This window comes from Gymnodraco acuticeps, unplaced genomic scaffold, assembly GCF_902827175.1.
Source record: "Gymnodraco acuticeps unplaced genomic scaffold, fGymAcu1.1, whole genome shotgun sequence".
Lineage (NCBI taxonomy): Eukaryota > Metazoa > Chordata > Actinopteri > Perciformes > Bathydraconidae > Gymnodraco > Gymnodraco acuticeps.
In genome coordinates, this window is record NW_022992150.1 from 1239323 (window position 1) to 1265401 (window position 26079).

Consider the following 26079-nt stretch of genomic DNA (forward strand, 5'->3'; position numbering starts at 1 on the left):
AATGTAGTGCTGCAGCCATGATTACATCTGTGTCACTGAAAGGCTGTTGTTTAGTGTACTGCTCTCGATTTGTTTTCAACAAGAGTTTTCCAGCAAAGCCTTACACCAGATTAGGGTTGTTCAGGTATGTTTGTAGTGTAAAAAAGCAATTTGAGCTATTTTACAATAGTTTATTCAGAGTCATTTACTGTGTACTGACTATTCATTTGGTTCCAACAATATATCCTAGCATTTTACAGTATGTAGCACCACTGCTATTTTTGTCTATAATGATAACTGATAGATTGGTGACAAGTGTAAAAGAAAATTACAAAGAAAAGTGTCTTAAGGGACATTTTTCCAGCATTTTACGACTCAGTTCTAGTATCTGGTACCTGGTTCCTTTTTAATTTGTTCAGGTTCTTAGTGAGCTGAGCCAATACTTGAGTGAAGTTAAAACACAGCAGACAACTCATTTGTCTGAAAGAATCATCACTTGTTTGACACATCCTGCGAACCCTACATTTTTAAATGTCCAAGCTACTGGAGATGCACATTTACATTACATCCAATTAATTGGCATATGCATAACTCATCCACATTCTGTTGCTCGAAAGCAATTTGTTTTCTCCAGTTAAGACAGCAAGCGTGAAGACATATCACACTGAAGTAGTATGTGTTCTGTACTCCTGTTCACTTCGATGTACACAACATTCACTATGCTGTACTCTATGCCATACACTATGCCATACAACCAATAACCTAAGTAACTATGCCGTTCATTGCATCATGCAAAACCTATACTATGCCTTACACCATGCTGTTGAAGATGATGTCAAATCAGGTTCAAACAGCAAACATCTCAGAATCCTGCCTCTACTGACTTAAAAATACACAGTGTAAAACAAAATAGATAAAAGTACTTTGTACCATAAATGAGCCAAACTTAGACATTAGTCAGGTGTTAGGACACCATGAGCATCCAGAACAGCTGCAGCGCTGGCAACATAGATTTTGCAAGTTTTTAATCAATTTTTCCTTAATTAGTTTTTTGGATAATGGTGATGTAAAGCACTTCCAACACAAAACGCCAAACATATATTTAATTTATTGTTTTACCTTCGGCATACCTTTTACTACTCATTAGTGCTGGGGGGAAACGATTATTTTGAAAACGATTAATCGGGCGATTATTTGATCGATTAGTCGACTAATCTAACGATTATTTTTCTGTTGTTCAATTCATAAAAAACGTAATGTAAAAAAAACGTAATGTAAAACATTTGATCTGTCGACGACGACGTCATCGTCGACGCGTCGCTGCAGCACTACTCATTACACCACTCATAGCCCCACTTGGCCCCAGCATTAGTGTGTTCACCACTTCAAATGTTGCTTCTTAAATCATGTATGCCATGGTTGGGTATTGTTAATTTGAGTTAGGGTTAAATATTACCAATCCAACTGTAAGTTTTGGATCAAATGTTTTAAGGATTTAGTATTGTGTTCACCCTGATCTTATTCTTGCATAATATGAAAATAGTATGCACTAGTATGCAACTTTACAAGGTCAGACTCGGGAACATACCAGGATAACACAGCCTGACTTTCTAATACATGCAGTGTGATAATAATCTCTTGTTGGCTGGTGTGACCCATCTCAAGGATATGTACAGCAGCACTCACTTGTCCTTGCTGTACCCCTTTTGATAGTCAGATCAACTATTTTCACAGCTCAAGTGTCATTTATTTAGAATAACTCTTACAGACTTTAGCCTGCACGTCTTTCTATTTCTTCTTGTTTTGTTTGACTTGTGTTATGTTCTTTCCATTCATATCTTCTGAGTCAGTCTACTAAGGCACTGATATTTACATTGAGTGTCTCTTTAGAGGACACAATATTAATGTCAACAGTTAATCAAACTGATCATTCTTTAGGGCAATATACAGTATTAATCATGTGTCATCGATACTTATATGAATCTAATATTATATAATATAAAGGTTACCCCAAATCTGTCAGTATATCATTGAATGGAATAAGGCTATTTTAGTCGGTATTCACGGTTTTTGACATTCGGCATATGATGTTCTATAAATGTATGAACATTTAAAAGAAGTGTATATGATGTTGTTGCCTTATACGGCTGATTGTAACTGATTTACAGTTTAATTTTTGTTGTAGAAAATATTTGAACATTCTATTGCCCTACACAAAACAGTTGTAGCCTTTTACTGAAGTTAACCACATGACTTATAAATCAAAACAAATTGCAGTATCAAATGACATTAATATCAAACCTCAGTAATATGAACGGCACTTCTTACAAAACAGTCTTTTCAATGAGTGATTCACCGAGTAATACAAATGTTCAAGTACGAGCAAGAAATAAATATATACTCATGTTTGTGAGAGTGTGCACATATCTACACACAGGAGGGTTTCTTTGAGATTGTGACCTAAGGTATTGATACACTGTAATTTAGGGAACTAAAGGGAGACGACAATATTGTTTTGTATCATATCTAACATTAGTTGGAGAACTTTACATATAGCAGTTTGACGCCCTGTGTCCAAAATGTTGGAGAGCTGGAGATTCATATTTTTATACGCAAAATCACTGAAAGTAAACTATCGACTATGGCCTTTAACCACAAGCCTCCTCCCACCAAGCTAATATTAGTTTACACTACTATTACACAAACAAAGCAGCACATCCGTACACAGTAGATGCTGGAATGAGAGAATGCTTATAATTCCGATTTAACCTAAAAGATGGATCGTTTGTCATAACTTCTCCATGTCCCCTGTTTCCATACTGGCCTCACTTCTGGTCAGAAACAGAAACAGGTGGAAATGTTGGGTAATTATATCAAACACTGCTGTGGGATCATTAAGGCGAAACAGTCAGGCTTCTGATTGAAAGGTTAGTGATGCAAAGATCAGTCTTTTATGTAGGCATGGAATAAAAAGAAAATCCCACCCTAGTTACTGCCTCTGAAGTACTACTTGACCCCCACTTATTCATTATAGCTGGTCACAGGCCAAATAGAAGACATTTGACTTGGCAGCTCTCTGATGTGACTCACTGTGTTAACATTATGACTGAGGGTTAATCAGAAAGTTGCGGATACAAACTTAAATAAATACAAGTTATTAGGTTTTAGTAGGATTACATTCTCCAAAATGAAATCTTTGAGATTCAGACGTATCCCCCCCAAGCAGATTATTCAGGATTGTTTGAAAAAAAATGTCCTCTGTATTTCAGCTAATGATCATACTTGTCACTGCCTGTATAGCTTAAATCATTTTTCTGCAGTTTGAAATTGATATATTCAATACAATAAATCTTCTGTTTCCTTATTCGCCTACACTCTCTAATAATGTGGGTGGGATCTTTTCTTTTACAATCTTCTTTTTAATTGCTATATTTTGCTTTTGTGTTTTGACCAAACTGTGATTAAAGACTGTGTATAGTGTATATATGGAGATATGCACAAGCATAACATAGGACCAGTGTGACTCTTTCTGTCTGAGTAAAGTTACATTCTGATGAGGTCAGACCCCTGGAGGTATATGCTGGTGCTCTCCATCTGTCACCACAGTGCTGGAGCTACACTGCTCCCAGGCCTGCTTTCATGTGCATGCTGATATCTTAGCTTTCCCTTTCTGTTTTGCAGTCTCAGGACTGAAGCCTCCATGATCAGGCACTTTACAAACTGAAATTGCTTCTGTTTTCATTGGTTTTCCTACAACTTGTTGTGTTTATCGGGCTATTTGTTGGTGTTGTTGTTTGGAGTAACTCACCCATGTGGGACTATTGTTAACAACAGATGAATAGGAAGGCGTTTTTGGAATACACTTGACAAATCAGAAAGCATGCAACTGCTTTTGGTGAATCTTCTCTGGCCTTTTTATGATAAGTATTAGACAGTTTTCACCTTCAGCCAAGTCTTAATATTACAATGATTTGCTTTTTACTTATGCAGGATACAGAATGTGCTTCTAAAATACTCATTGCAAGTAAATGATTCTGAATTCTTTACAACGCTCTTTGTAAAATCAACCATAATAGCTGTTATCGATCCCAACTGAGAAAACACGTTCTCACTCTGCGTTCCTTAAAATGTTAAACGCATTATAACTCAATAGGCCTATTCATACTTGCATATCATTTCATTACAAATGTGAGCACAAAGCCATGCTACAGTTGAACTGTTTAGCAGTAAATAAACAGATAACATTCTTATAACATGTGATCATATGGCTGTTTCTTTTTTGTGTAAAAAAGTGCAAGAGGTCAATGGGTAGCTTGAGGCATTTTGAGCTTATATTGATTGGAGAATAACTATGTTGTTTCACACTGTGTAGTTTTCTCAACCATAACATATACATAATAGATGGGTAAACATATCAATATAAAACAGATATGCATTTATTATGAGCTATTAAGTGTAACAGTGGAGCTTGGGCACCACAAAATATGCTACAATCACTCACTGTTGTTTCCATTCTGCTTTTCAGAAATGTAGGTCTTTGCTCATTTTCCCAAACCTAAAGTTGTTTACTTAAATTGAGTAAGAAATGAAAAAACAATAAGCATTCATTGCACACAGATCAAAGTACAAAGAATCAGCTGTCCTTTAAAGGAGTTGGTATGGAGACAGATTTCTACTGAGAGAGGCCGTAGTGGGGACTTATTACAGCACTCCTCTCTCCCTGTAAAACGTTTGCTGTGTGCCCGTTTTACTTGAAAAGTGTCCCTAATGTGGCACTACTGCATCAACTGCTTATACAGGCTTGATCAGGCTGCTGTCCAATCAGACTCTTTGGCTGTTTAACATTGAGACTCCTTTTTTATTTATTTATTTGTTATGTTTGTATTTCTTCTGTATTATAGATCCTAGTCTTCTTTCTCACCAGGTTAACAGCAGTCTATTACATGACTGACTGCCTGTGATATTACGATGAACAGCTCAAAAGCAGTACTCTTTAAATGAGCACATTTGCAGTTTCTGTTTCACTCCTTCTTTTCCATAAAAAGACACACAATAAAATAGCTTCAATAGATAGTCCAGATGAAGATATTATCAAGATGTCTTGCAACAAAAAGCTATATTATATATTCCACGCCAGAGGTTAAATCCTTTCTCCGGTTTTGGTTGTCTAGGTTTTGCCGAAGTACAGCTGAGGTCGTAGCTTGTCGTGGGTTTTGGACCATGAGCAGCAGTGTTTTTAGCTGTATTCTGAAACGGTCACCAAGAGTTTGTTATTTTGCTGGCATTTTGTTTCATTAGCTTTACTCAAGCAAAACATGTCAACTTTAAAGTCACTAACATGATTTGTGTCAGTTCCCCTACAAACTCACAGGGAGATATGTGTTAAAGCGATTTTTGGCTCTTGTAAATTATATTGAAGTGTTGCATCAGGAAGCACACGATTTGACATGTCATGCTTAACCGCACCATAGCAGACCGCTAGCTGCTGACCACCAGAGAGCAAGGGGAAAGGCAATCGATTGAGAGCTTTAATGCTTTTCACTGAAGGCTTCACATCACACTGACAAAAGGTCCATCACGGGGATATGCATAAAACATGTCTGCTGGTGGAAAACCAGTTTCATAAGAGCTGTGGCAATCCTCTGCCCGTGCTTTACATTTCATTTCTGTACCACTGATGCACCAGCAGGTCCTTGTTGGTTCCATTGATGTGCCATTTCCTATTTATGACTGGTTCAGCATTCTTTGGTTAGTTAATATTGTGCACCAGCGTCACCCTGCTGTCACACCCACAGTGGCCTTGGATAAGTGACACATAAGCCAGGGCACAGCGGTGCATCATAGTTCATGTTTTAGTTGAGTCATCAGTGTGTGTGGGTGGAGGTGGTATGAAGAACAAAATGATAATGAGTTCATTGACGAGTTGTCAGACCTTCAAATAACAAACGGTTAGCTAATTAATGCCTATTGACATTTAAAGTGGAGTTAAGGACGGGACTCCGTACTTAGCTGGAAGGATCAACTGCAGTAATAATTATGTCAGCAAAGGGAATTCCTCTCACATATGGCCAAATAAAGATGATGAATTGCAGTTTAACGGTTTGGCATTTTTCTACTGTTTGTAGGAAGATGCTGTCTGCTTGCCAGAATTTCAAAAACAATTGCTTCTCTTTGGCACAGCCCTCAGAAGTCTGCCTGACGGAGGACTTGTAAGTGCAGGCAGAGAAGAACACGTTGATTGGGACTTCATTGTACAAAATAGGCTAATGTGAAATCAAATGTATTGACAGCTTGTTTCCAAAAGACTAAAAAAGAATGACATTTCAAACAATTAAGACGGATAACTATCAAGCCAGGTTTTCTTACAGCTTTGTTCCTGAGACAATTCATGTTGATGAACCAGGTTGCCTTTGGAGAAAGCTTTCATTTTTCTTGACGGCTCTCCTTGTGCCACGCTGCCTTGACAGATATTCCTGTCTAGTGAATAATACCACTTTTCCAGCCTTTTAATTCATTTCCCACCTTCCACACAATATTTATTCCAGTCACTTGACAGTAGTGGCTGCATTTTGTGTCAGAGTGATAAATGATATGCATTAATATGCTGTGACAACCCAGTGAATGACACATTAATGAAATAAGATGTCATCTCTGAATTTAAAAAGCAAATTAGATCATCTCCGTTGTGTGGGATTTCTGGAAGGGTCACAGCATTCAGTTATCAAGCTGTTGGGAGTGTGCAGTCATCAAAAGGACCAGGGCTGCCCTGTTCAAAGCCCCATTGATCGCCTACCACTGTACATTTGGTATCGTTGTTTCCCAATCGACTGCTCAAGCAGGTAGTCTATTGTGGTGTCCCTTCGTTGATGCTGTTGGAAGACATTTTTTGCCATGGATGCAGAATAATTTGTAAGACTTACTTTGTCTGCAATATTGAACCATGTTACATGCTTTACAACTCAGACGTTATCTTTTCCAGCAGATTTCTCATTTCCCTGCCTCAGGTGGTGCTGCCTTTCCATCTGTCACTGACATGGTTCCATTGTGATTGGGATGTAACTGCACAGAGCTACAATGCATGTAATCCAGGTGAATCCACCCAGGATGCTTTTAAGATCTGCATCTGCCAAAGTAGGAGCTGCTTACAGACACATTTAGTCGCATCAAACGCCTGTAAAAACTGCTTTTTCGATCTAAAGGAGAAACGTCACATTCAAAAAAGATATAGGGAGTATTCAAGTAAGAATAGAATAGTCTGATTTTGTTATATTATGTTAAGAGGGCTGTTAAGTTTTCTTTTTAAATGTAACCTTCTTTCATAAATTGTTTTAAACTTGCATATAAAATGCAACGTGCTCAGGTTTGGATTGATGTCTTGCTGGTGGAGAGGCTCATAAGCACCTGACTCACGTGCCCCAAACTGTCACTTTCAACTCACTCATTAAGGAAGAAACTGACACCGATGCACTCGTATATACTCAGGCAAAACAAATAGCTCTGCGTCAGGGGAAATGTGCCGCAAGCCTCATTAATGTTTGAAGATGACACACAGCAAAACAAATGGGACTATAGGATGCAAGAGCAAGGCAAAGTGATGATCAGTCTTCAAACTATTAACATCTTTTATAATGTTTTAGCCACAGGGAATTGTTTTACTTCTTAAATGTTATTTGTTTTAACTAAGGGCTGTCCATATATTTCCACTATGCTGAATGATTAAATAAATAATGTCAATATTTCCCAATAAAGCCTCCAAATGGGCATATTTCTACTCTAAATGATGTTTCCCGGTCCATCTTAAATCATAGATACTGTTCAGTTTGTGTACTGCGTAAAGCTTTTTGTTACTGCATTGACAGCTCGAAAACACCTTCAAGTGGTAATGTGTTTTTGTCATGCAAAGGACAGACTTGTTTGCAAAGACTGAAGGCTGTTATTGCAGAGATTCATGAATGACAATACCAATGAAAATAAGACTACCATCAATTTATGTCTACATTAATGGCTAATCTTTTGCTAATGGCACACCCGGAGTGGCTAAAGAACATCGGATTAATGGATCCAGCTCTTTAAGACCCAAGGCTCCCTGACACTTAATGTTAATGTAGCATACAGCTCTGAAATGAAATCATTGTGTTTCCTTATCCAAGTATTAGCACAGAGGCAAATCACATCCTCATCCTGGTATAATGAACTTGCCTCAGTTAAGAAACATGTATTTATGCTGATCTGTGAGGCACCAGCTCGCTGAGCCCAGGCCATTTTATTTTCCATTTCATCTTTGTTTTTATTTTGGCAGGTTCTAGTGACAGATGTGAAGGCGGAAGAGATAAATGTTGGTTAAGGTCGATTGTAAAATGCCATCTCTGAAGTAGAGCCGTGGCCACTCTCTTTAGTGTTTAATGGCTCCCATGATGATGCATTTGGACCGCTTTTTCTTTCTTACTTGACAAGAGACCCTTTTCATGCTCAACTGCACAGTGCATACTAATGGTGGTGTGTTCAAGAATATGAAAGCGTCTGTGTGACTGCACCACGGGCTTGTGGAGATCTCTACCTGCAGCTTTGAACCTCTGATCCCCCGTCTCTTCTCTGATCCTTCTTTCAACCAGAGCCAGCCTTTCCATGTTTCATTTCCATCTGTTTCCAAGCCTGCACTCAGATAAGCTTTGCTAAAAAAACCTCCACTGCTTCAGTTCTTTCTTTTTTTTTAAAGAATTGTTTACCCTAGACTGAATGCCAGACTTTATTCCACTCACAAGCTTTTTGCAATATTTAGGAAATTGGCGTATATCATAGCCTCTAATACCTTACAATTTGGTTTTCTCACAGCACCTTAGTTATCCCCAGGCTGAGCTATGTAGCACAGGATGCAGTTCCATCTCTTTCAGGTCAGATGATGTTTAAATACTAATGAAAGGCTCCATGTCTGTGTCTCAGTATGATGTCACCCCCCTGCCTTTGCCTGTGGAAATAACTGCTCTAGATGCTCAGTAGGAGGTTTTCTGTGGACTGTAACTGCGACTCACTTCGGTCCCTCTTTGGATGCAGCTTTTAAGTTAGCCATGTTATGGACCCTGTTCGGCATCCAATGTAAAAAGGGTTTTGGGCCATCCGCTTGATGTTGGATCACTTTTGAAGCAGATCAAATATGGCTTTTCGAAGTGGCATTTTGATATTTTAGCCAGTGGGAGTCAAGGCGTACAGTCACTAGAACGTGTTTAATAAAGCCTTGAGGTTTGAGCTTTCACATCTACTACCAATCTATTTATCAAATACTTATATATTTTAATCAGTGTATCTATTACTTTTGGCTAACTATTTGAACTATTTATTTATAACTTTAACCTTTTTCTTCCAACAACTTACCCAAAGCTTTAAGCAAAACAAAATGTGCACTGTTAATCCATCAGTTTTAGCTAACTGTTAAACTGCAAATTCCACTTAAGAGCCTTTCAAAATAACACTGCCATCTTATGTCCATGAAATATGACCGCATTCAGTATATTCTTGTTTTATGCACCACGACACCAAGTCAAATTCCTCGTACGTGTAAACCTACCTGGTAATAAACCTGATTCTGATAATCGTCTGGATTTCTTAAACTGGCTACCTGTTGCTTTTAGCATCATTTCTTTACAATCATTTAACATATGCTTTTAATCTTAAAACAAACAAGACAAAGGTCTTATTTCACTTAGGAAAAAACAATGTTGATTTTTGATGAATGCTTAAATACCTAATTAACGTGGTGCAATTACCGGCCATGCCAGTAGTTTGAAAAAGCAGCTATTCAAGTTAAACTATTATAAATCTGATTTGATCGAAGTCTATACTTGGAGAGAGCCCAGTGTACATGCCTTTGTGTGTTATGTGTGTGAGAGAAAGAGAGACTGCAGAAAATATACTTCATGGTTTCTGAGAGAGGAAAACATCCGACTATGTTGTGTAAGTGTGTGCAGCGGGGACAGAAAGCCAAAAGGATCCGGAGCTTTATCCCAAATGAAAACACAGCCTTGTATTGTTTTCAGTAAGTGCTATTCGGCTCATGTGCCTTTTTGCTTGAGGGAAAATAGAAAAGAAAGCCAGATCCCACAACATCTCATCCACAAATAACACCTCTATTAAAGAAAAAGCCACTGTGGATAAGTGTTTGCCCAAGGAGGACTTTGCTTAAGAATTCGTTACAACCACCACATACTTGGTAAGTGGCCTATTTTTAAACAAACAAATTGTTAACTTATGCAAAAAGCTGTTTCAAATAATAATCAAACATGTTCATAATTGTTTCTCCTTGTCAGGGAATTATTACTTTAGAATGAACAGCTTTGAATGATGAGATGATTAACTGTGATCACATGAAAAATAAAACATGAGAAATAATCACACACAATGTCTAAACAGCTTTTCATGTCAGAGTAGCAAAATCAGCATTCATTTATGTAAAAACATGTTATTTCTTAAGACTAAGAACCTGATTGAGAGTTAAAGACAGTGCTAAAGGAGAAGAGCAGTGGAATCCTGGATGAATAACATTTTTGCAAGTTTTGGAAATTGACGTGATTATAATGAACAATCTGCTGCTGGCAAAAATGGAAAGGTTTATGCTCAACTAAGTTTGGGCTAATTAGTAAACATGGAAAAGCAGCCAGTCAAATTAATGATATTTCCCAGACTGAGAACATTTAATGAAACCATAATATTTCATTTGAGTTTAATTTTAGGTGAACTTTTCTTCTTTTAATGTACTGCTTTGGACACATGTCTCCGGACGCTCTTCATTACAGCTGAGGCAGGTCATTGTTGCAGGGTGGTTGATGGACTGTCTGTTGGACCCTGCAGGGGTGGTGGGTTATCGCTAAACAAAACCTGTGTGCATCTACATTATACGGCTTCATTCCCCTGGTGGAGCGCTTTTCATTAATCCTGTGCAGAGTTTTTTAAATGGAAGACTTAAGCTCGGACGAAAGGTGCTCCTATGTAAATGCCCGCATGGTTTTGTTGATTTAACACATCCCAGGGTGTGCGTGAATCATGTAAACACACATTTACACACAGACACTGTAGCAAGGCACGGTTTTAGGCTGGATTTAGTTTTACCAGCTGTGCTGTACAAGCAGTGAGTGGAAACAGCCGGTGGGCTATCCACACAGGCCTTATCACTCAGCAAGCAGACCCCATGATAAGGCATTATATTTTACACAATAGTCTCGTTTTCTCCTGTTTGTGCAGTTTCCCCGTAGTGCATGCTGCAATAACCCAAGGCTGCCAATTAGACATACTGAGTGTGCTACCAGTGCGTAAGCCTCCTTCGTCACATCTATCGTGTCATGGTGGTGAGTCAGTAGTGGGAATGACAGTGAGTGATTTCCAAGAGCCTAAATGTCTAGTGCCCATATTGTTTCATTACAAGGTTTCCACCCTCTATACATTTAAAAGCAGTTATCCTGCACCCCTCATGTATCTGCTCTGCAGGATCAGTCCTAGCTGAACTCTCTGATCCTCTCTGTACATTATCTTCTCCATAATATCGATCCTGCATTCAGATGTGTGAGGACTGCCAGCATTGTGAGAAAAAATCATTATGGAAAAAAATCATTGTTGCATTGTTATTCCTTTTGTCCTTAATTTACAATGATGCAAAAACTAAAAGGCTGAAAAACCTTGCATGGGAGTACCTTAACCAGAAACTCTGCATTTTGTTTGTTTATATCAACATATTTCAAATAGAAGTTGATGATTAAACAGTATTTTACTCTTGCTGTACAATTCATACTGTCAATATGCACTTCTAGTGTCTTCTTTGGACATTTAGTATGGATTATTCTGATTAGAAAATGGCAATACAATACTAATAGGCATCATTAATGGAGATCAGAAAATCTTACGATGAAATCATAAACCAAAAACGTAGGGACATGCAAAAGAGCATTTTAAAGTCACTTGTAGTGAAGTTGCCTAAGGCTACTGTAAAGGGAAATGTATAATGAATACAGAATTTGGTGAGTTGCCTAAAATTTGCCTTTGTTTAATCGAAATGCATATCTTCAGTAAAAAAAGGTTTTTCAGGCATTGGGTGACCAGACAGAGAGGGTTGATTTCATTTTCCTCTACCACTGAGAAAACACACACACACACACACACACACCCCCCCACCCCTTCAACGTGAGACAAAGCATCAGTTAAATTGATCAATCCACTCAGTTGTTCCTACGCCAGTGAGGTTTTAAGCTATTAATCCAAGCCTGTCTGTGACCTTGAGCCTGATCGGATTTACCAGACAGTCAAACCTGCCTGCCGTAGTTCTTCTGTACTCATTTTTCAATCTCTGGTCAAGTGTAAACCTGGTTAGTTGCTATGTTAAACTTTAACTCATGTTTGTACATAATTCACATCTGTATGTCAGAACTATTTAGGAATATTAACACCCTAAGCTCACCTCGAAATATTTCTGTCAAATATTTGACAAAAAACAGGAATGTGCTTAATCTGTGTCCCTGTAACTTCATGTTCCACACAGAGTGGAAAGTGTTTTTTCCCCTGCCCTCAAGGCACTTAACATTAGATAAGGCAGCTGGCATAGCTCCATGTGCTGTGAAAGTGATTTACTGCTGGCTCTGCAGCCTGTAAAAAAAATCACAGTAGAGCACATAGAACAGTGTCGGCATTAATGCACCGTTGCTCATCACGTCTCCCGCGGCCTGTACATTACAATACAGTGTCACAATGGAGTGCTTCTCTCTGTGGGGGCCCTGTTCAGTGCTTCTAAAATGGTCTTGTAACTGCAGTACTGGGAACAGGATGGTTGCTGGTGATGGCTGTGGTGGTTGTTGGGGGGGCATCCTGCTTGTCAACAGCTCCTCAGTGTCTGCGGGGCCGTCGTCATCCCTACTCTCCCACAGGGCTCGGGCTTCACTCGGCACTGGAGGCTTGTACAGTCTGTCTCTGCGCCTGTTTCTCTCGCTGCCACTCAGCCATCCCTCTTCCTCCTCCTCTGAGCTGCCTCTCCCCCCTCCTCTGAGCTGCCTCTCCCCCAGAGAGACTCCTGTGAAATGAACCATTGATTGCCCCTGTGCAGACAGAGCATAATACATAATGATATTGCTCTGCTCACCCGTCTTATACTCTCAAAGGTTAGACAAACCAACATATGCTATTTGACAAGTATTAGTTTTTTAAGATGACCTTTGAAAATAACATTTGATTCCTTGATTATACACAATCTTGGGTTTGTTCTCAAACTTTTCCAAGGTAGTCACCAGACATTCTTTCTGAATACAAGCAAGTTCAATCAAAACAATGGCTCTATCAGAAATGCCTGTTTGGCTGGTTTCAACTGCAGTGCACCCTTCCTACTGGCCCCATTAACCGGCAGCACACTGCGGTTCTGTGTTCAGGACCATGTTTATACATGCATTACCACTGTGGCCTCCCAGCAGGAGAGATCTGTACTGCTCCCGAATATTATGGTCCAGTTTGGAAGCATGGCCAAACTGTGTGGTACCGTATATTGCTTGGCACATTGAACATGATGTAATTTCCAAACACCAGGTAGAGAGAGGAATGAAGGTAAAGTAATAATCTATGCCCAAACATCCATCCATCCATCTTCTGCTTTTATGTCCAATTAAATAACCTGAAAACTCTACACTTAAATTACCCATGTGACCCGGTAAAGGATGTCATTTTATCCAATTAAAAATCCTTTACTTATTTTTCATCACACATTGTGGAGATAGTTCAGTTTTCAATCTGATGAGAAGCATCAAAGGGCAGAAATGATACAAAATATGCCTGTGAAAATGTAATCCGGATTAATTGTGTTTGTATTATTGTAATTGGTATTTTTTGCATGTATTAGACTGTGAACAATTGTGCCATTTGTTTTGTTGCCATAAGACTGGTAGATAGTACCATCCAGCAAGATAATGACCTTAATTATTGTATTTGCTTCCAATTGTTGTAACAGTTCCATTTTCTATTCTGTTCATTAGAAGTGTTTAACAGTTTACAGTGGCATGCTGCTGAATGCCAGCCAACGGTTTGGTTAAATAGCCCGAGTGGTCCAGGGAGAGGGACTATCACTCCCCAGGACATTTATCCAAATGTGTTAATGGCACACGCACACTGTTGAAACTCACAAAGATAATGGCATTCTAAATAAACAGTTTATTTACCTATAACCATTCAAATGTGGTTTATATTAACCTCAGTTTAAATGTGACAGCACAGCAAGATATTTAAAATATTTTGACTTCAAACAATGGCTTTTACTTTCCATTTCATCCCAGTACCGATCAAGGGTACTGACAAGTTCTACGATCTGGCTCACTCCATTTTGTCTGCTAATGCACACATTTAACAAAAACTATTTTTTTATATCAACGGTCCTCTTTAGGTTTATATTATTAAAAGAAACACAACTACAGGGCAAGAAGGCAGTTAAGTATTCAAACTGAAGTTTTCTTGGCAAGCTTGATTACTATCACCCTACATGAACTAGCAAGCACGGAGTCGACCTCACCCTCCTCTTTGTCTGAAACGTAATCCTCTCCGCTGTCAGCCCAGGTTTGTACATGTGCATGCTGATTTGGAGCAGGAGTGACTGAGGCTGAGGGTGGTGCACAAATGTGTGTGAGTCTGTGTTGAGGGGGTTGTAATTGGCTGCAAGTGTTTAGCCATATTGAAAGCCCCACTGAGCAATTAGTTCAACACTGAGTTGTTCTGTCAGACAATTTATTAGATGTCAAGGCATTCAGCAAATGTAAAATCCCAAAACATTTTGATTTGAAGCGAGAGACAGTTATGATAAAAAGGGCACACAGTTTATCTAAAGCTGAGCACAATGTTATTGTATGAAGATTAACAAAACCAAAAATGTAATTGCAGATTGTGTTGATTCAGTACTTGAGCATTTAAGAGACAATGTCAATGCTGAATGACTAACTCCAAGCTGCTTAGATATTTTTGACTTGACTTTTACATGTATTCTTAGCTGCTTGTATGAATGTATATTGACTGGTCCTACCTTCGTCCAGAGGGAGGTGGTAATGCACAATGTTTTTTAAAACTATGTTAGTGCTTGGTATCACAAACGCATACATTTATTTATTTCTCTCAGGCTCTAAATTACACTGCTCCCAAAGAAAAGATAAACGCTTCAACATTTCAGCGCGCCACCAGTGTGATTACATTTGTTGAAATAGCTGGAGCTGCCTTTATATTTCACTTTTATGGGACATAATATAAGTTGATCTACTGTAAGATCAACTTATATTATGTCCCATAAAAGTGAAATACTGCTATTATCACAGAGGATGGATCCTGTAGAGACAACTTTCAATGAGAGAGCCTACTCATACACTTTTGAGGAATAGAGCTTACGTTGCAAAAATGGATATGAATGTGTCTGGAATTCTTCTTGAAGACATTAACACTCAAACCCCTTTAAAAGAAATTCCTGTATGCGTCTGTCGCTCTGGCTGCTTGTAGATGTTTCGGCAAATTGTTCAGCTCTATATGTATGTACATATTTGTAGTTGATGCTGTGTCAATGTCAAATCCAGCTAGAGCCTGGCAGCCTGAGTTGTTGAGTGTGCTTCTTGTCATTGCCTGGTCTTTCATCTCTAGGTGTCAAGAACGAGCTGCTTTGCAAGGGAAATTGGCTTTTGGCAGGCGGATCAGTAAAATATAATCATGCCAGAGTTGGAACTATAGTTGGCTTGCCGTCTCCCTTCCAGCTCATATTCTGTATGCTGTCAACATCATAAATATGTTGTACTCATTTCATAATATGGAAGATAGTTGTAAAATACAGCATGCAGTGTAAGGTTTTTTTATGTAGTTGAATCAATGTAAAGCACTAAGCAGTGAACTGAAATACTTTGCTAAGAAATAGATTTCAGGGTTATTACATCTGTTAAATTCAGTTTTAAAGGAGCTTATGTAACACTTCTATGTACTAGGTTGCTTTCAATGAGGAGTAGAAGATAATATAAATAGAACAAATAATATCAAATTAATATAGCCGGCATTTTATTAAACATTCATACAACACTTTCACAAACCCCTCATCCACCCCAGTGAAATCCAATCTGCTATCATGGACAAAACAACATTAATCGAACCCGGGTAGTCTGTAGTTTCTCTCTCTCTGGTAATCCAATGACCATCAGTCCTTTTGCTGGTGAGTAGAATCCTTTAGAATCCTTTTTCTGGTGAGTAGAATCCTTTCTCTGGTGAGTAGAATCCTTTAGAATCCTTTCTCTGGTGAGTAGAATCCTTTAGAATCCTTTCTCTGGTGAGTAGAATCCTTTAGAATCCTTTCTCTGGTGAGTAGAATCCTTTAGAATCCTTTCTCTGGTGAGTAGAATCCTTTAGAATCCTTTCTCTGGTGAGTAGAATCCTTTCTCTGGTGAGTAGAATCCTTTCTCTGGTGAGTAGAAGACAACAACTGCAGCTACAAAAACTTGTCGGTTCTGCTAGTTCCTGGTTCCCTGCAGCATCAAAAAAGCACATCCTCAAACAATTGGAACACTGCCCACACTCTTACAAACACAGGGCCCACACTCAGCTGCCACTCATTGAGCCTCATTAACAACCACACCTGGCCTGCTCTTCCTCTCCTCCCTCATATGATGCCCCAGCACTGCCCCGAGTGGGAGTTGCTGGTTATTACAGGGTGAAAAACTCACTGCATTATTTGAGTGGGTTACACTTAGATCTGGTTTCCTGGAGATGTTATTTCGTAAAACAATCTGCTCGAAGGGCTTGGATCATGATTACGCCTCTTTTGCTGCTTCTCAGGAAGGCTAATTCTAGGTCATACAGGGTTAATGCCTTCATACACAAAATCTCTTGAGACTCCGACAGTGTAATGATGTACGAGAGGACGGTGGAGCCTCTGTATTAAATTAGCCTCATGGAAAAGTGAGAATCTGCTGCGTCTGCCTGAGATGAGTTTATTGAGTTCATGCGTGGAGAGTGGAGACCCATCCTATGTATAGTGTATTATTTGCTGTAATGCAGAGCTGTACAAAATATGAAGCCACCATTGACTCTATTGAAAACAGCCTGGATCTTATCCCCAAACTGAGGTTGGAAGTCACTGTTTTGGTGCCTGATCAGGCCCGCTGGTTAGTAAGAGAGGCACACATGAGCAGGAATGTAAACAATGGTGTTGTCAATAAAGTGTCACAACAATGCAGAAAACAGTATTCCAGAATTTGAGATGAGTAATGCATTGAAAGAAAAAAAAATGTTTTGCCTTCCCCATATGTAGCTACACCCTTTTTGTTTTATGTCTGGCATTTTATTTCTAATGTTACCTGTCATTTAGGGCTGGAAAACATGCTTTCTACTGCCAGACTCCCATACTAACTGAAGGCAGCCATTTGCAACTGTTAGTGTAATACAATTGTTTTGAGAACAAGGTTGTAAACTAAATGAATGTCTGGCACATTTTTCCCCCTTCCCTAAATACATCTTATAGCTACAGTAATTGATATTGATGCCTGCTGCAGGAAGTGCTCCTAAATCACAGCCAGACTTAAGGCACGGCTGTGGGTTTAGCAGCTCCAAATAGTGTGAGTTATGTGTGAATAAGTACCCTCCGTCTTTAATGATGTGTTGTTGCCTTCTGCTCCTGCTGGGGAGCTCTGACAGGCCTGATGGATGAAGTGGTCTTGATGTGCCCTCCTGCAATCACCTACGTGTGGTTTCAATCAATAGTTCATTAGAAATTCGGATCCCTCTCCAACAGTGGTGGAATTTATTTATTTGTATTTGTTTTAGTTCGCATGTTATGACTTGCTGCACATGTTTGTATAATAAACAGTCAGTCATAAAATGCCAATGTCAAGCTGTTTAATTTCCCTTTTTTAATTGTTTCACTGTTTCTTTGACCAGAAAATAAACCATGTTATTAATCTGCTCTCCTCCTGAACAGTCGCACCGTTGCTTACACTTTAATCCAGTGCTTAAATTGTGAGGGTTCTCTACGTAACTCACTGTGAAGCCTGCTTGTTTTGTTGATGTGTTTTTCACACCGGCTGCAAGAGTATGTTAATCAGTCTGCTCGGAGACTGTGTTTAACAACAGCCTCCCCCTCTCCATTTTGCCCACCAAATGAATGGAAAGGCAAAATAATTTGTGCGCTCCAATGCTTACGGTATCGACTTGTTTCCTGTTTTGCCTCATTATTAGCGGCTGATAAGTTGAGCCCAGGAACCAGAGCTCAGGCTAGTCCAACAGATCCATCTCATCTTGCAAGTTAATCAACTGGAGGATGAGTGTGGGTTGTTCGCTGTGGCTTTAACCAGAGGGTAAATGGTTCCGTTCATGCTTAGAGGATCGAGATGACCGAGGCCTGTGAGTGATGTATAGTACGGTATATGACCCTGAATTGTCGGGGTTTAGAGAGTATGGGTCTAGTCAATCTTTCACAGTTTGTGCAACAACAAGGAGTAAACAGGTTTCCCACTTGTTTTGTTGCTGGAATATGTCTATTTCTGCAACTGCAGTAAGACATACATATTCCCACTCCTTAATGTACTTACTGTACATATTTGTAACTCCTATGTCAAAATGCTGTATCCAGAATACCTCCTACCTAGTGTAGTACTTCCTACTGTGAATGTTTCAGTAGTATTCTGACTTTGTAATATATACATTAGGAAACAGTATTATGTGTTTTATGTCATTTCTACTTACATATATTAGAAGAAATGTGATAAAACTTCAGTTGATTATATATATCTCCGCGCTCACAGTACTTGCATCGTCGACCATGTAAAACACCCCAAATGTAAGTTTATTGTGGCTTGGTTAGTTAGTCAGAAACAAATGCAATGTTCTCACACTAATAGGCTGAGGTTAATTAAATCACCTCTTTGTCAGCCCTCAGGTACTAATCTGCTCTTAATTGAATGGCTTGTGGTAAATCAGGGGAAACGTGCCCCCTGAGCTCTGAATTACACAATCCTTCCTAATTGTGATTGGATAGAGCAAAGTGATTGAACTCTGTTGCTTGGTGGGGGTCAATGTATGGAGAGAAAAGAGTATGGTGAGTCATAAGGGTAATATAAAGTGTAGGTTTGCTTGCAGGCAGCATTTCTTATTCAGTAATAAATGACTGTCTGGCTCACGTGAGGGCTGAAAGGGGTTATAGTTGTCTAGTTGTCATGTCTGTTTTGAGTGTCTTGTGGTGAGTAGGGTTGCCAGAAACTGACCATGATCAAAATCGATTATTCGGCAGCCCTGGCGAATAATAATCGATTAATCGAAGTTCGAAGTAGTTCCACGAGGAGGAACTCTTTTTACCTGCCGCTTTGTTCATCTTTAGTCGCACGTGTGAGGGAGGGAGGGGGTGGGGGCGGGGGCGGTGTGTAGCGTGCTGCAGTCTGCTCTGCACGCAGGCTTCCTCCAAGTTTACAGTAAAACAAACTGGTGGTGTGACCAATGGCCATTTACATTTGTTAATACTATTATTAGCATTAGTCTATATTTTGGTTGAAACTAAGCCAGAAAAAAAAAAACATAAATAATAATAAAAAAATATATAAATAAAATCGATTTTTAAAAATAATATTCGATTATGGAGACTGTAAGGATTAATTGAATAATCGCTGGCATCCCTAGTGGTGAGGGGAGTTTGTACTGGGCAGTTTGATGGGATTCAGAGGAGGGAGAGGAAGGCGGGAATAGAGAGCAGCAGGAAGGGAGAGTTTTCTGTGGTTGCACATGACATTATTTGCTTTGTGCAAGGAGGCTCCTCGGGACACTCAGAGGAGAGTAGGAAAAGAGTGATGTTTGTTTTCCTAGACTAGAGGCTCTGCGTGTGGCAGAGCAGGCCCAGTCAGCAAAGATGGACAGACGGACAAGAGGAGGAAATAAGTCGAAGGCTGACTGACAAACACACATACAGAGAGAGAAGGCAGACACACTAACAGACACTCTTGACAATCAGTGGAGCTGTGGGCTCATCTCAGCACGCTCTGGTGCAGTTGGGGAAAATGGACAGCGCGTTCCCAGACAAATACAACTGACAAACACAAAAATAACGTGGCTGAGAGAAAAGTGTCTCATCTGCAGACAAATCAAAGTAGAAAAAAACGTTTTCCCCAACCCCTAATTTCGAAACCCTGAAGCTTACCACCTGCTGCATTATGCATCAAACAGCCATTACCTTTGCTATCACATCCTTATTTTCCCTCCATGTGGGGCTGTAATTGTACTCAAGAAATCATGGTTTGGCACAAGTTCAGTACAGTGGGGAAAATACATAGCGCATAAGTATCCTTTTCTTTTCATTTGTTTCAAACAAGAGTGTAGTGAAAGTGGCAAGGAAAGAAAACTATCCTCTTGCTGGAGTCTGAGATGGCACTATGCCTACTGGCAAGTTTACTAAACTATTCATTATAAAAACAAGCAACATTTCAAACACTTCTGTATTTTTCCAAATTTGACAAGTTCCAATAGGAATAAAAACAATATATCTTATACTATAAAACTGAATTACCAATACAAATCAAACAATAAAAAAAGAAACGTTGTATATTAAATATGTATTCATCACATGCACCTCGGCTAACAGATTACGGCTTTACGTTTCCTGGTTGAACTCGCACATGTTCCTTTGGACTTGTGTTATGTTCATCAATCTACATGTCGTGTAATTTAGATGAAGTGGGCCTTTTCTGCACACACATACACATTCACACAAACACACTCACACCAACACATACACAAGCATTCTCTGCAGGAAAGCACTCTCTGCTGCACTGTCTTCCGAATTGTTCAGGTAATTGCAGTATCTGTTACAATTGAGGGATAGTTATTTCTGAGAGGTGTAAATTGTGTGTGCGTGTGCATTTCTGCTACTAACGTTCCCGCGACCCAAGCAGCTCTGCAAGTGGTACTGCCTCTGACCTGACAAGTGCCCAAGCTTTCTGATAAGAGTTACAGATATTTCACAGCATCTATTAGAGCAGGGTTGCTTCTTTCCCACCTCCTCCCCCATGAGACAATTCTCACCTTATTGCTGCTGTCATCACTGGGAGGGTCGGTAGAGGGAAACCACTGCCCTTCAAGTTGTTGCTGATAAACATGTCCAATAAGCTGCACATTGTTTTGTGATTCAACAGGAATTAGGCCACATATGGTTGTAACATATGGTTTATGACATGCTGAATACCAGCATATGTGTGTAGTCAGTTTAGCTGCACAGCTTTTTTTTATCCAGAACTCCATAGGGAATATAGCAAAAATAGCCCATCACATTTCCCTCTTTAATTCCTTTTATGGAAAAATGGGTCAGAAAAGATCTAGTGAAAGATGGATGTGATTGTCGTATGCAGTATGTACTAAGTGGCTTAACCTCATTCCTATGTGATCATCATGGCACCACTACCCTGTATTGACTTTTCTTTTTTTTACCAGTTTAGAATAGTTGAGTGTTTTCTCAAGGCCATTTGGGACACTTAAGTTTTAAGGAGGCCCCACTGAGCCATAGCACCACAAGTCCTTCTGGAACACACATCCACAATGTTATATTATTCTCTTATTGTTTTACTGAACAGAAATATTCACTTGTTTTTTTGATAATAAAATATGCCCATATCAAAACTCAGTCATCCCATTAAGTGGGAGTTAGTGGTTCTACATGATTTATTGGATGCAAAATAATTTGGCAGCCTACTGCTCTTCATTGGCATGTTTACATTTCTCTTGAGTAATAATATAATAGTTTATTGTACTATTAAGTAGATTGAAAGATTTCTCTTTATTTAGATTTTTCTATATTTTTACACTTCAACTTACAACTAAACTACTGTTGCCAGAAGCTTTTTGTGAAAGTGCTAGACTGTTGGAGGTGACAAAATAACCGTCATTTCCCCTTGCTCTTGATGCTGTGACGATATCACTTTGAGAGCAAGACCTCCCTTGCAGTGTTTTCCTCAAGCACTCAATGTGGACTTTTGCCCTCCAGTGGGATACACGCCATCTCCCTGGTGGTATGAATTACACAGTTGGAGACGGAGCCTTTACCGTATGGACTGTGATTTGGATTCCTTAAACTGCAAGAATGCAGCGGCGTCACTGCCACATGTAACAAATTAAAAAGTTCACCCACTGGTTAAACACAGCCAGTGGTTTTGCAGAGCCTCTAATTATGAGTACAGGCTAATTGATTAAATGCAATTGATCTCTAATGTTATGTCAGGACATACTTTTGCAGGAGCTGTGTAAACACTTTTCTTTTCTATGCCATCTACAGTAAAAGGTGTTTGCTCACACATAATGCCCATGGCTCCCTTAAACATAATTAATGACTTTGAAATATGTATTAAAAAAATGGCTACACCAAACAAACTGTAATGTACTTTTCACAATCAATTTGAATGCATGCTCTTTTTTTGTTAAGTACTTTTTGTAAAAAGTCAATAGCCGCAAGTGGTGAGTGGAATAGGACAAACAGCAGGAAGCCAGAAGTCTGTCTTACCTTTTAGATGTTGTGATATTATCTGAAATTATTAAAACGTTGAATTTGGCTAAAGTGATCAAACAGCTAGCAACGGCAGCAAAACCACTCATTGCACTGAATTTAGAATGTGTTTTATTGCTTATAAAATAAAAAAGTTGTGTAATAAAGAATGTGGAATTTATTTACTAAGTCTAAACATTTGAGGGGATTTTCCAATCATATTTTGTAACTTCCATATCGACACAATGCTGAGTTTGATGATGCTTTCGAGCAACTACAAAAACCTTCTACTTTAGTATGACACTGCTAACTAGTAATGTTCTGTTATGGTATGCAATTGTCAAAGCAACATGCATATAAAACAGTCATCTATACATAGGTCAAATATTAATGTCAACATTTTTGCTTTTACAATAAAATAGCTATGTAATTTCATTGCAATAGACATAGGCCAACAGTCATTTTGGTGAATGGCCCATTCAAAAGCAGGAAGGCTTTGACTGCTCCTCTGTCTGTGGTTACTGGTCCCCCCCCAGAGGGGCTGTGTTGCTGCCAGACAGCAGCAGCTCACCACTCTGTCCTTCCTCAGCATTCAGCTGACATGCTCTCAAGGACAGTGCTGCCTTGCCACCAGTACTAAGCTGTCTGTCTTTTTCTCTTTTCCTACTTTCCTCTCTCTTGCCTCTGACCGCCTCCCTCTCCCTGACTGCTCCCATCAGGCAGTGTGCTGGCAATGCAAACAAGCCACTAAGACTAAACGGCATTAATTGGCGGCACTGCGATCATTAAGAGCTCATAATCCCTCAGTAACTATTTATTGTTATGGCTTGCCTCATTACATTACCACTGTGCTTTCTTGGCATACTGCACCGAAATGAAGATGCTTGTATATGTGTGTCGTCTTAGTTTTATAATGCCTGCATGGAGCAGCACTTCATGGGGCCATCTTTAATCTTTCCCCATCGTTTATTTTAAATTGAGAAGCAGTCGAGTGCATTCACACTATGGCAGCAAACATGTTGGGTTTATTGTTGTTGGAAGGAGAACTGAAGTACTGTACATTCTTTAAAAGTTGGCCAGAAGTGTTATAAACAACAACACCGTAGACGCCAGCGACAGAACTTTTCCCTTCGACTGCTGAGGAATGTTGGCAAAGGCTTACAAACAGAAACCTGCTTTGTTCACTTGCTCTTCTAATCTGATGGTCCAATAAAGATAAACAACTACTTTTATTGACTGAGTATGCTGTCGTCGAACATTTGGATTTGCTGAGCCATTTGTTTGTGTTCATATTAAACTGGAGCAAAACACACAGCTACTTGTTGAGGAATGGGCCTCAACCCCAACATTGACAGGTAGAGGCTAACATTTAAATTACTTCATCATTTCAACCTCATTGGTTTGTGGAAATGTGGTACTTATAATACATTAAAGGCCGCATTTTTTACAGGCTCTAATACCTGTTGGCATCTAGCTCTCCTGCCTACAAACATTTAGCCACCCCTGCTTATATATCTTGACGCAGTTTGGCATTGGTGCATGGGACAGTAATTGCCCTAACCTTTTACACAAAAAAATGCCATCAAAACACACAGGATTATGTGCTACTTCAGAGAGCTAATACACAGATAACAGACCTTAACGGCCCGTCCACACAGCGGCGTGCGTTGAAGCTTCCAACGCTTCTGCCCATTCACTTTGAATGGGGTGACGTCACTTTTAGCCAAACTGCATTTTGGGAAGCGACGTGAAGCGTTCCTGGCGTTGCTGGCTTCAAAAGTTGAGCAATGTTCAACTTTTGACGGAGGCGTCAGCCAATGAAATCCCGTTTATGCAAATCTGCCAGTACAAGCGCTAGCCAATCAAACCGCGTGTATGCTGGGAGAGACTACGCAGGTCATTTCCTCATATTCCAAAAAATGGAGGGAAAATTCATTATAGCGGTAGTGAATCACCCGGTGCTGTATGATCAGTCTCTGTTCACCTACCGGGATACAAACCGGAGGAGCGAGGCATGGAGGGAGGTGGCAGAGACAGTGGATGAAACTGGTAGGTTTTCACCTGTTTGGGGATTTTATATCCAGTTTACTTCGTTTTAACATTGCTATTGCTTTGTATGTCGGGGGCGGGAGATTCATGTGATTGGTTGTTGGTCGCGTTGCTCGCAAAAAATCCCCAAGCTTCAGATACGCCCACCTCCAAGCGTCAACGCACGCTGCTGTTTGGACGCTCCATTAGAAGGACATCCGACGGCTTTCTGACGAGCTGAAAGAAAAATACTCTCATGTCCAGTCTCATGGAGGTGGCATCGGTGCAGTCTAAACAGCTTGTCTCGTTCAGTACAACTATCCATGACACAGTTCTGTGGGATCCTTCCACCTGTCCACGGCCTTCTGACTCCTCGACACCTGGCCATCAGCAGTCGTGGTCTGAGGTGGTGCGCAGGAGCTTATTGAATGGGGAGACTTCACCGCCTCGCCTACGCCTTCAGTACCGCTTCACGACCCTGTCAGACGATCCGGTCCATCCAGCTGATGCTCCCGCAGCACTGACCTGTCCAGATGATCCGGTCCATCCAGCTGATGCTTCCGTGGCACTGACCAGTCCAGATCTGCACCCTGCCGACACTGCAACTCCTGCGCCGGCAGCCGACAGTATTTGTGCTGCTTCCCAGGCCACTGTGAAGTCAACTCGGCGTCCCTCATCCCGTCTGGCGACCTCCTCACGTCGTAAACTCCTCAAAGAGGCCGTGCTGAGACACTCTGGAAGTTTTCCGGGCCCTGAGCAGGCAAGGAAATCCTCTCCCAGCCCAGCTGTTACTGTCTCACCACAACACTCTCCTGCTTGGTCACCACACCCTCAATCACCGGCACCTCCTCATCCCCTTTTCGCCCCAACCACATTAATAATCGGGGATTCCATAACCAGAAACATCAGATTCTTCAATGCAGCCACACGCTGCCTCCCTGGAGCCACAGTCCCGGTAATCGTGGATAAACTCCCAGGGCTGCTGCACTCACTCCCGTCATGCTAGCGGCTAACATGCAGCACGCTGTTCAGACGTCTCCCTGACTATTTCCACTCCATTTCCACACGCCCCCCTTTCCAGCGGTGTCATCTCAGGCCACCGTTTCCACTGCTAGAAACTTTTCTTCTTCGTCGATGCCTGCCATCTCGCTCTCTGGCGCCACCCAACGACCAGAGGCTTCTATGCCAGTACAGCGACCCATTTCTGTTTTAACCAACATACACAGAAGATTGGTGACTCAGGTTGGAAAAAGAAAGTCCAAAGGGATCTGTTTGAGTTTGTCGAATTTAACAGAAGTTCTGCGTGCTCCACGGTCTATCACGGGTGGTCAGAGTGATAGTATATCAAACACATTTAAACTGGCTCTATTAAATGTTAGGTCTTTAGCAGGTAAATCATTTTTAATCAATGATTTTATCGCCCAGCATAATCTGGATTTTATGTTTTTAACTGAAACTTGGTTAGACCAAAACAACAGTGCAGCTGTTCTTATAGAATCAACTCCTCCCAACTTTAGTTCTATGAGTCAGGCAAGACTGCAAAAGAAAGGGGGTGGAGTAGCTATTTTGTTTAATGACTTATTTCAATG

General features: G+C 40.2%; 1 protein-coding gene across 1 annotated transcript in view; it reads left to right on the forward strand.

The window, feature by feature from the left end:
- auts2a (activator of transcription and developmental regulator AUTS2 a) overlaps positions 1–26079 on the forward strand; it is a 289935-nt gene that overhangs the window by 2935 nt on the left and 260921 nt on the right.